The following is an 11837-nucleotide window of genomic DNA, read 5'->3' on the forward strand; positions in this document are numbered from 1 at the left end:
GGTTAGATGATAACTTTCAGGAGGTGGTTCTTTCTTTTCATTTCAAACACATTTGTCAGGCTGAGTAGCAAGTGTCTTTACACACTGATCCATCTCACTGGTTCTTAATTTTTTAAATCTACTTCTGCTTTCAAATATTAACATAGATCCACAGTTTCAAAATGCTTTATGCATAATAATCACAACCTAAGAATTTGGGGAATTTGTTTGTAATGGTGTACTTAGGCTGAAAATGGTGTGGTATATCCTGAATCACAGAGACCTGTGGTCCAGTGTCCTTTACAGGGAATTCTCAGGGTCTTATGCAAACCTTTGATGAAGGAAAACCAGATCATATCTGGTTCACATATCTATAGTTGGTTGAACTCTTTCACTGTTTGTACAGTTCACGATTTCATAAACTTGCCTTTATCACGTATGTCATCAGTCTTCACGTGTTGGCAATAGGGCTTGTTTTGTATCAATAACTAATTCATTCTGTTTCATTTCTTTAACAATTAATATTATGGACCATGGCATCTCATGGGTCCCAATTATTACTCATAGCCATATTATGGCTTCATAGGATCTATTTCCTCCAAGGAATCTGGAAGTATTTTTGGCAGTTGTCACTCCTGAGTGTTTTAACAATGTCATAGCAGTTAGAGATAACTGCCTCCTTTCAGTTTAACTTGAGAAAAATCAATGTTCTATAATGCAAACTCCTATACTGAGCATCTTGAGGGATTCAGTGAAGTCTGAGGATGAGCAGCCGTTGAAGAGGAAGAGCCAGGTCAATCAGGCTCCATTGGTTTACCTTTCAGCATACACACACACACACACACACACACACACACACACACACACACACACACCGCTTCTCTATCCAGCACCCATACTCTCAGAGCTACTCTCCCAGCTTCAGACTCACTGAAAGTGGGTGCTGTTCACATTTCTCTGTGAGTTGTTCTTTGTTTCTTTGTTTCTTTCCTCTTTTTTGATATAACAGGTATGTCAAGGGAAGTCAGGATAGAATGTTCAGTGGTTACAACTAACTGTGTAAGCATAAGGAATGAAGTTCAAATCATGAAAACCCATGGAAAGCCAAGTGCAGTTTAAGAAACTACAGAATTCCAGTGTTCCTATTGTGAGGTGGGAGACAGAGTAGAACCTTATAGGTCAAATAGACTGGCCTGCATATAAGTAATGCACTGTCTCGAAGTGTAAAGTTGCGACAGACACCTGAGGTTGTTTTTTAACCTCTATCCCATGCCATTGCATGTTCACACCCACACTCCACACATGGATCTCATTCATACATGAAATGTACATACACACACACACACACACACACACACACACACACACCATACTGAGAGACAGAGAGACAGAGACAGACATACAGAGACACACACACACATTCCATACTGAGAAAAAGAGAGGAAGAAGGAGCCAAGGAATACCTGAAGCTGCTAGAATCTAGAAAAAGCAAATTGTCTATTCTCAATAGCTGTATCTCTTAATTTCATCCCAGAAACATTTTTTTTGGTTTTTTTTTGTTTGTTTTTTGTTTGTTTGTTTTTAATGCATTGTTGTTTTGGTTATTTTTCTTTTCTTTTTTTTTCTGTTTTGGATTTTTTACTTACATTTCAAATGTTATTTCCTTTCCTGGTTTCCTGGACATAAGCTTCCTATCCTATCCCTCTCCCCTTCTTCTATAAGGTGTTCCCCTCCCTATCCACCGCCCCCTTCCCGCCCCCCCCCGACATTCCACAACACTGGGGGCCCAACCTTGGCAGGACCAAGGGCTTCTCCTTCCATTGGTGCCATTTTTCCGAACAAGAAGCTCCATAATAGCTTTTCCCCTGGGGCAGCCATCTTGCAGTAACTCACCAAAATGACGAACACAAAAGGAAAGAGGAGAGGTACTTGGTATATGTTCTCTAGACCTTTTAGGAAACATGGAGTCGTTCCTTTGGCCACACACATTTGAATCTACAAGAAGGGTGATATTGTAGATATCAAGGGAATGGGCACTATTCAAAAAGGAATGCCCCATAAGTGTTACCACGGCAAAACCGGAAGAGTCTACAATGTCACCCAGCATGCCACGGGCATCATTGTAAACAAGCAAGTTAAAGGCAGGATTCTGGCCAAGAGGATCAATGTGCGGATTGAGCACATCAAGCACTCAAAGAGCAGAGACAGCTTTCTGAAGCGGGTGAAGGAAAACGATCAGAAGAAAAAGGAAGCCAAAGAGAAGGGCACCTGGGTTCAACTGAAGCGTCAGCCTGCGCCACCCAGAGAAGCCCACTTTTGTGAGGACTAACGGGAAGGAGCCTGAGCTGCTGGAGTCCATTCCATACGAAATCATGGTCTAACGTACACAAAGGAAATAAAGGACCTGGACTGCAAAAAAAAAAAAAAAAAAAAGAAGCTCCATTCCATAATACTGTCACAGAGGGTGGTGACTGTTAACTTACTGAGTGTGTGGATTTGTTAGCAAAGCAATGCAAAGCAGGCCTCTGAAGCTTCTCTCCTTCCATTTGGTCCCTTGTGTCTTAACGTAGCTCCTTTGTATAACTTGTCATTTTATAATTGGGATTTGAAAGTCATAATCTGTGAGAAGCCAAGTAACCTACACTGGAATAAGACGGCCTTGAATTACTCATATATGTGGGAGTGGGAGACTGCAATTGTCTAAAAATACAAAAGTGATAATCATTGCATACACAGTTGTTGTGTTTTATTAAAAAAAAACAAAAACAAAAACAAAAAAGAGCCAAGATGTGTTTGGTAGAGGTGTAAGGAGGTGCCTCTGCGGGCCCATTCTAAGGCATCCTCTCCCCTGAAGTACCAGCCACAGAACGGTATAGTATGGAATAGAGTTTATTCAGGGCCTGGGTGTTGTGTTTCATAAAAAGATAAGGGAGGAGAGAGAACGGGTTTGGTTCATGTGTAGTCAGGTGTGGGGAAAGTGGGTGCATCCACAGACCCATGCTGAGGCATCTTTCCCCCCTGAGGGACCAGCCACAGGACAGTATAAGGTACACTATAGAATAGAGTTTTTTCAGGGCATGGAGGGGAGTTGAGTGGGTAGTAGAGACAGAGAACCGCAGAGAGAGAGGGAGATGGAGAGGGAAAGGGAAAGAGAGGGAGGGGGAGAGGGAGAGAGGGAGGGTGGAGAGGGAGGAGGGGAGAGGGAGAGAGGGAGGGAGGGAGAGGAATAGAAGAGTAAGGGCCAGCCATGAGCACTTGGAGAGAGAGGGGAGACAGGAATGGGGAAAGAGGGGTAAGGGACAGGAAGGCCAGCAGAGGCTAGTAGCCCACTTTATAGTGAGTTAGGCATGCCTGGTTGTTGCTAGGTAACTATGGGAAGAAGCTTAGACAAAATACTATTAAACTTCAGGAGGGAAGTTGAGGAGGTAGTGGGGAGATGGGGAGGGCAGGGAAGGGGAGGGGAGGGAAGGGGAAGGGAAGGGAGGACAGGAGAAGCTGGCCAGACACAAATGTAGAGAGGCAGGAGAGGGAAGGGGAGAGAAGGGACAGAGAGAGTAACAGAGTAAGAGAATGAAGAGGGGGCAAGTAGCCCCTTTTCTAGTGAGTCAGGCATCCCTGGTTATTGCAAGGTAACTGTGGGGCAAAGCCTAGAAGAAATGCTAACAGTTATTGATATCGTTTCTTATTAGGCAAAACATATAATTATGTCACTTGATACATTTTTAAAGAATGCTCACCATGATAACTACCACTTCTAGGAATGCTTGAGTAAAGAAACAAGAAGTCGAGGATACACTTGTGAGAGTACATTTTGCTAGTGTCACTCTAATAGTGAATCCATGAGTGATTGTATAATGCATATTATATAGAATAAACTTCCTTCCCTGAAACATTGATGAAATTTATGCTGCTGTTATTAACTTCTGATACATATCACACCAGCTTGACACTAAAATATAAACAAGCTTATATTTAAAGTCAATCAAAGTTATCTTTACTTGACTTTGAATGTCTTGTGGTATCCAGGATTTATTATTCAGTTAACAGTTACTGTAAAAAAGTTTTCATCCTACTACTCCTATGTCCATACAATTTGAAAAGATAAGCCCTACTAGTTTTTGCCCTAAATATTATTACTGATATAAAAATTTTAAATGGAAGCTATAGAGACTTGTCAGTTGTTAAAGGAGTGTGTTGCTCTTAAAGAGGCTCCAAGTTTGGTTCCCAGAACCCACAGAAGGCAGCTCACAATCACTTGTAAAATCACTTGAAACTCTAGCTCCAAGGGATTCTTTGACCTCTTCTGGCCTCCTCCAGCACCTGCCCCCACACCTACACAACTCCCATACACATATAATTAAAAACAAAGTCCATAAAACTCAAAAGTGGCCTAACTATCTTTAATAATCTTGGTGGGTGTGAATCATGCTAAGATTGCCTTTTTTATTTGGGCATCTAGACCTCGATCCTTACCAAGGTTCATCACTCCATGTCTTTACTGAGTTTAGTAAGTTGTTCCTCTTTTGAATACATGAACCACTGCATAATTCCCAAATAATATTGTAGTGTGAAATAAAAAAATATGAATCTCACGTTACTGCCGGCAGGTATTTCACTCATTTAAATTTGTCATACCCACTCCATTGTTTCATCAAAACTTCCTGATTTCCGTGCATTATTCATTTTATTTGTTTTTGCTAGGATATATTCATTGGGCAAATTCATAGATTTCTCATCAGCTCCTGCTTCCTGACCCGCTTGTGTGCCAGTCCCGACTTCCTTTGGTGATGAACAGCAATATGGAAGTGTAAGTTGAATAAACCCTTTCCTCCCCAACTTACTTCTTGGTCATGATGTTTTGTGCAGGAATAGAAACCCTGACTAAGACACTCTCATTTAAGTTTTATGGGAAGAACTGGAGAATAATATCGTTCACTTCTCCTTAAATATGTAATAGAATTCAGTAACAATCCCAGTTCTGAATATTTTTACTTAGAACACTCTTTATACAGATTTGATGACATTGCTTAGTGTTGAACTGCTTGTGTCTTTTATTTTCTATATGTATTTTTGATAAATCATATGTGTGTGAAATTATCTTATTCCTTCAGATTTTCCATTGTTATTAAAATAGGTTTATAAAATACCCCAATGGATATCCAAATTCTACTAGTATCTGTTCTTTTTCATGTCTACCTTTTATTTAGGAATTACATCTTTCTTTGGATAAGTCTAGGCAAGAGTGTGCCAATTTTCATCCTTCCAAAGAACTCACTCTTCATTTTATTAATTCTTTTAACTATTTTCACTTCTACTTATTTCTTTTTTTAAAAAAATAGACAGCTGCTTTTGTTGTTTTCATGTGCATGCATTACTTTTGGCCCTGACATTGATTATTTATTTTTATCTTTTAATTCTGAGTTTAGTTTGTTCTTCCATTTTCAAGAACTTGAGTACATCATTAGGTTGTTAATTTGAGATTTCTCTGATATTTCAGTGCATTATTCATAGGTATAATCCTTCTTTCTAAAACTTCCTTTGATATACTCCAAAATTACTTATGAATTGAGTTTTAGTTTCCATTTATTTCTAAGACTAAAACTTCCTGATTTCCTCAGTCACGTATTTACCGTAAAGATCTGAGAGTTCAGTCTCCATTATTTATATAATTTTGTATACCGTTAATTTTTTCTAATTCTCTTTTATTCATCTATTTCTCTCAGGACAGCTACATTGTTCTGTGCTGTAATAACTAAGATGATGTTCTTCTGTGCTGAAGACTGTATTAAATATTTTCTGAAGTACTGATTAGTTGGTCATAAAGTTCTAGAATCTGAGCTTGTTTGAAATGTCTTTATCGCTATATTGATTTTTAAAAGTAACTTTACTGGATATGAAAATCTTGATTAGCAGTCATTAACTTTCAAGGGCATTTCTGCTGAGAGATGTGATGTTATTAGTTTGCCTTTGTAATTCATTTGGTATTTTTCTATTATGCTTTTGAATTTTTCTCATTCTGCAGTTTTGACATTGTAATGGTAATGTGTCTTGAAGTGGTTCTTTCCTCTTTATCTATTTTTGATTCTAAATTACTTTCCCTGTATGCCTATATTTTCCCTTAAGTATTACTATAGTTTTGTTGAATTGTTTTTCTATGCCTTTAAAAGTTCATTCTCCTCTCCCCACGTTTGTACGAAGACTGTGGTCCTGGACTCTCAGATGTGACAGTAACGTTTATTGTAATTTGCTGTTTACTGGCTGTATTATCTTCCTAATTATCGTCTTTGTCTTTCACCCCTGTTTCCCCCCGACCCGTGTTTTTGTTTAGTCTACTATTCTGTCTGTCCATCTTTCTCTTTTTTCTTTCTTATGTTCATTTATTGGTTTGTTCATTCTTTCTTTTCTAATTTAGTTGATCGATGCTTTTGTTTCCAATGATTCTATTTGATTCTTTTTCAGAATCTTGATATCCTTCACATTTCACATTTTCTCACCTAGATCTTGACTTCCTCGCTTTATTTATGCCTTGTTGCCTTCCTTGAAACTTCTTTAAAGTCATTAACATTTAAAGTTGACTTTTACTGTTTTTTTCTGACATTTTAGGCATTTACTTATGTTTGGATTTTTAAAGCCTTATAAGATTTTGCTCATACTTTATTTGCTTCTTTTGATGACTTTTCATATTTTCAATATCTCTGGGTTATGATTTAGGCATTAATTGGAAAGAATGTACCTTTCTATCTTTTTTCCTACACTTTTACAAAACTTTGATGTGAGCCTTTGTAGTGTGTAGTCTTCACATGGACATGTGATCTCAGATACTGCTGATTGGAGAGAGGGGAAGAGTAAAAGGAGCAATGATTTAAAGACAAATCATTTAGTAAAATGTAGTAAATATAGGTATTTCTGTTAAATCCACAATAACATTATGAAAAATTAAAATACACCAGTTAGGTTTTTTTTTTTCTTACCAGAAGAATTTGATTCCTTCACACCCTGTGCTAACTTTCAGTCAACTCAGTGTCCCATGCTATCGTCTCACCTGCAAGAATGCACGCGGACACCAGGATCCTTTTGCAGCAAAGCGTTTACTGTACAGCTCTCTTGAACAGGGACAGGGGAACCTCAAGCGCTCGCCTTATATAGACAGCAGGCTGAGGCTATGCTAATTGTCCTTCAGGGATTGGCGGAGCATGAGTTATCTTATTAGCATGGTGCTGCTCCCTCATTAGCATATTACCTGCCAACTGATGCCAGGTGCAAAGCCTGCGCATGCGCAGTACCGTTGTTCACCACAGGAGGGCGCTCTACAACTCAGAAGGCAAGAGAACAGCTTATTGAGTGTTTAAAGTTCAGACAGGTTAGACCAGGGTGAGCTTGGTGCAGTCTTTTTTCTTGTAGATATGTTGAATTCTTGCACAGAAATCTACCTTGAGTTGTTCCATAAGCATGAGGTTTTGCAAGCACAGGGTACACCCCACTAGTCAGGCCTGCAGTCAGGCCTTCCTGGACACAATGTCTCTAAAATAGACCACAGCCTGCTCCTGCTTAATGTTGGATATATTGTTTCTTTTGTAAGTCACAGAGTCAGTATTTCTATATCCCTTCTCTTTCTCACCAGTGTATGTTGGCCCTCCTGCCTTTCACGTTCTCTGATCTTCCTGGCTCACAGACCAGATAACTTCCTTCAGAATTGAAGGGTACAAAAGGATGATGCTATTTGTCTCTATTCTTTTATCTTAAAAATCTGCCAAAAATTTTGTGACCCACAGATTTTTCCAGCAGGACAGTAATACTTACATCCTGGAGTCTCACAGAGGGATGCATTCATAGATATCATCGCTTTTGTTGATATCGTGTCCACGTACTCCTAGGTTCTGTCAGTTCATCTACAACAATGGGTTCTTTCACACCTGGAAAACTCCTTTGTCCTGGATGAGCATCCCCTCTGTCTCAGGTGAGGTTTTTGTTTTGTTTTGGTTTGATTTTTTTGCTATCAACGATGAGTTTCATTTACCTTTTGAGCTTCTTTGCTGTGTTAATATCTAGTCCAATCAAATAGCAAATTTTGCACATCTGAAGCTTATGACATTCTATAAATTTGGGAGGTGATATATCTTAATATAAAAACTGACTTAGGAAGCTTTTGTAATTTCTGTGCAGGCAGATGTAAGTAAAGTATAATTTAATTAAGCATATTTTCTACTTTGAAGCACAATCCTTAGATTAACATGTTTTAATGAACTTTATGCATTTGAATAAGGGCTATTTCCTTTTTAATTATTTACTTTTGAGGTTATAATTTTTTTTTATTAACTTGAGTATTTCTTATATACATTTCGAGTGTTATTCCCTTTCCCGGTTTCCGGGCAAACATCCCCCTCCCCCCTCCCCTTCCTTATGGGTGTTCCCCTCCCAACCCTCCCCCCATTGCCGCCCTCCCCCCATAGACTAGTTCACTGTGGGTTCAGTCTTAGCAGGACCCAGGGCTTCCCCTTCCACTGGTGCTCTTACTAGGATATTCATTGCTACCTATGGGGTCAGAGTCCAGGGTCAGTCCATGTATAGTCTTTAGGTAGTGGCTTAGTCCCTGGAAGCTCTGGTTGCTTGGCATTGTTGTACTTTTGGGGTCTCGAGCCCCTTCAAGCTCTTCCAGTTCTTTCTCTGATTCCTTCAATAGGGGACCTATTCTCAGTTCAGTGGTTTGCTGCTGGCATTCGCCTCTATATTTGCTGTATTCTGGCTGTGTCTCTCAGGAGCGATCTACATCCGGCTCCTGTCGGTCTGCACTGCTTTGCTTCATCCATCTTGTCTAATTGGGTAGCTGTATATGTATGGGCCACTGAGGTTATAATTTTTATCATTTGTCTCTTCCTCTTCCTTTTCTCTTCCTCCAAATACTATTATCCTACTCGTTCTCTTTCAAATTCATGGCTGCTTTGATCATTATTTACTGTTATATACATATTTGTGAAAGAATATACAAATATATTCCTAAGTACAACAATATAGCTTGCATAATGTAACAAGTATGTTTACAGGGCTAATCCTTTGTCATTAAGCAACCAACTGCTGTGCTCTGTCCTGGGGAAGACTATTTCTCCCTTGCTCTCAGCATTCCCTAGTTAGTTGCAGTTCTTATAGAGTTGAGGCCTCATTGGTTTTTTATCAACCACCTTGGCATGTCCATTGGTAACATCCTTGTTTAGCTCATATTTAGATGAGCCTATTAGTAAGACTTTATGGTTGTAGCTTTGGACATTACTTTGGACATTACTATGAGATACACTGTCACAAAAATTCCATGATTCTCTGGTTCTTACAATATTTATGCCCCCACTTTCCCAATGTTCCATTAGCCTTACCTTTGAGAGAGTTTTTGTTTTTTTTTAATATTTATTTATTATGTATAGAGTTCTGCCTGCATGTACACTTGCACACTAGAAGAGGGCATCAGATCCCATTACGGATGGTTGTGAGCCACCATGTGGTTGCTGGGAATTGAACTTAGGACCTCTCAAAGTGCAGCCAGTGCTCTTAACCTCTGAGCCATCTCTCCATCCCCGAGAATGTTTTGAAGATACATATTCATTGGGACTGTGCTCCAGAACTCTGTATTTTGATTAGCTATGGTTTGCTATAGTGTTCTCCATCTGTTACAAAAAGAAGTCTCCTTGATTAGCGCTAAAGACTGTAGTTGTCTGTGGATATGAGAACAAATATCTAGAAAGTAGTTAAGAATTGTACTGGTTTAGTAACCCTGTAGGTTCATCTCCAAGCTCCACGATGTTACTGGCACTGAGTGGTTAGCTAGGTTTCCAGGACCAGTTAGTTTCCCTCCTGTTGAAGTCCAATTAGGGAGCTCTTGGTTACCACCAAGATATTTGTTCCTGTACAATACCCTTAAGCTTATGTGCCATTATGGTCATTGATTTGGTTCCTAGGTATCATAGCTAGGTGGGACTGTTAGTTCTCTCCCTTCTATGGAAACATGCGTGTCTACTTCTGGTACCATGAAAGCTAGTCCCTAGGGAGGAGGCTTTCAAGTCAGCCCAGCTCATGAATCTCTGGGTCATGTATCTTCCGCAATAACAATTTACCTTCTACCTCCTGGGGAACAACAAAGTGCTAGAGCAATAATTATTTTTTCATATTCACAACTTATTTTCTTATTTCATTTTAATACTATATTTATATTACATAAATATATTCATAGTATATATTACTATTTTTCTGATTTTTAGTATTTTTATATATTTGTATTAGATATATTTCTTTATTTAAATTTCAAATGTTATTCCTTTTCCTGGTTTCCTGTCCATAATCCCCCCTTCCCCTCCCCCATGTGGGTGTTTCCCCCATCTATCCCCCTTACCGTCCCCCCTTCCATTCAGCTGCTTATAAACTGATTTCGATTAGTCTAATAAATGAATACTTCTTGAACTCTCCATATATAGACATGTGACATAAAATCACTTATACTATCTTCACAATTACATTTAATTAACCCTTAAAATTACAATGACACTCATTATATTTTGAATTATTAAAAGCAATTCACCTAATTTTAATGTGAATTAGAATTAGAAAAAGTTGACAGAGTATTGTCTTTTATCCTAACATATAATATCACTAATTTAATATGTTTAGCATACAGTCTAACAACATGGAAAGTAAGTCTAACATCTATACCTTAAGAAAAATCTTATTTCTTTTCTGAACTTTTTTTGACTAAAGTCTAATAATTCCTCTACAAGACTGCTAATTACTTGGGACGGCTTAATTTTTATCATATTTTTCTTTCTAGAAACCAACACCTCACATTCATTCATTTCTTTTTTATAAAATAATGATCTTTAAATAATAGCCCAATTCAAGCTTAATTAGTCCCATATCAAAACTGTTCATTACATTATGTAAGCTCTGCTTAGTCTCAGTTAGTGTCTGTGTTGTGTTTATTGTGTTGTATGTTGTAAAAAAGCAAAGCAATGAATTTTAAGAATCAATGGTACATGCTCAAAGTTCATTTACTTAGCCTGTTACCTTAGTTTATTTCTTTTTTCGTTATCTTATATTGATGGCAGCTGTACAGTTATATTTTATCAATTGATTTCACATCACTGTTCTCTAATGAATGTAATCTAGAATGTCTAGATATTGGTTTTAATATTTATAGTTCTATATACCTCTTGAGGTTTAATCTCAAGGTTACCAGCAGCAATGCAACCCATGCTAACGTGATGTGATCACTTCATCTCCAGAATGAATGGGAAGGTCCACTCTTATGCTGTTTAGTACCTGAACTTCCCCTCAGCTCTACTATCTACGGTATCTGTGTTGAGATTCATATACAGTATATTGCTGCATAGTCCCCATGCCATAGAGCTAATCATGTGCTAAGTCTGTGACTGTCCTTACCATGTTTTTCCATAGTAGCTTTATTGTTAACTCTATTTAGGTCTCACAGGCTACAGTCACTACCTCTCAGCCAAGTTTCACTCAATGTTCTGTTCTCCTTGCTTCATTTCATGCTATGTAGATAACAACTCATTTTCACTTCACAGGTCTAACTCTCAGTCTGTTAATGGTTCTTCCCTGGTTTCTGTTACGGTATTAACACGTCTAAGGGATCCCAAGGCATCCTAAAGAAATCATTCCAACCTATTTCATAGTGGGAATATGTTCTGATTTTGAGTTAAGATTAAGTCACTGTTACATCTCACCCACAGAGTCTGAACAAAAGAAACATTAAAAGCTCCAGAACAGTCAATACTTTTATAAATGACATACAGACACAACTCAAATATTTTTTCAAGTTGCCTAAAAGCCCGATGAAGTACTAGTGATCAGTAATGCCT

General features: G+C 38.3%; 1 long non-coding RNA gene and 1 pseudogene across 2 annotated transcripts in view; one reads left to right on the forward strand and one right to left on the reverse strand.

The window, feature by feature from the left end:
* LOC120093257 (uncharacterized) overlaps window positions 1–7084 on the reverse strand; it is a 302254-nt gene extending 295170 nt beyond the window's left edge. For both annotated transcript variants that reach the window (XR_015623485.1, XR_015623484.1), the window contains exon 1: window positions 7022–7084. This is a non-coding gene — a long non-coding RNA (uncharacterized LOC120093257). The remainder of the gene's footprint in view (window positions 1–7021) is intronic.
* On the forward strand, window positions 1765–2360 carry LOC148005274 (large ribosomal subunit protein eL21 pseudogene; annotated as a pseudogene).
* Window positions 7085–11837: the final 4753 nt, after the last annotated feature.

Source organism: Rattus norvegicus, chromosome 6, assembly GCF_021556685.1.
Source record: "Rattus norvegicus strain SHRSP/BbbUtx chromosome 6, alternate assembly SHRSP_T2T, whole genome shotgun sequence".
NCBI lineage: Eukaryota > Metazoa > Chordata > Mammalia > Rodentia > Muridae > Rattus > Rattus norvegicus.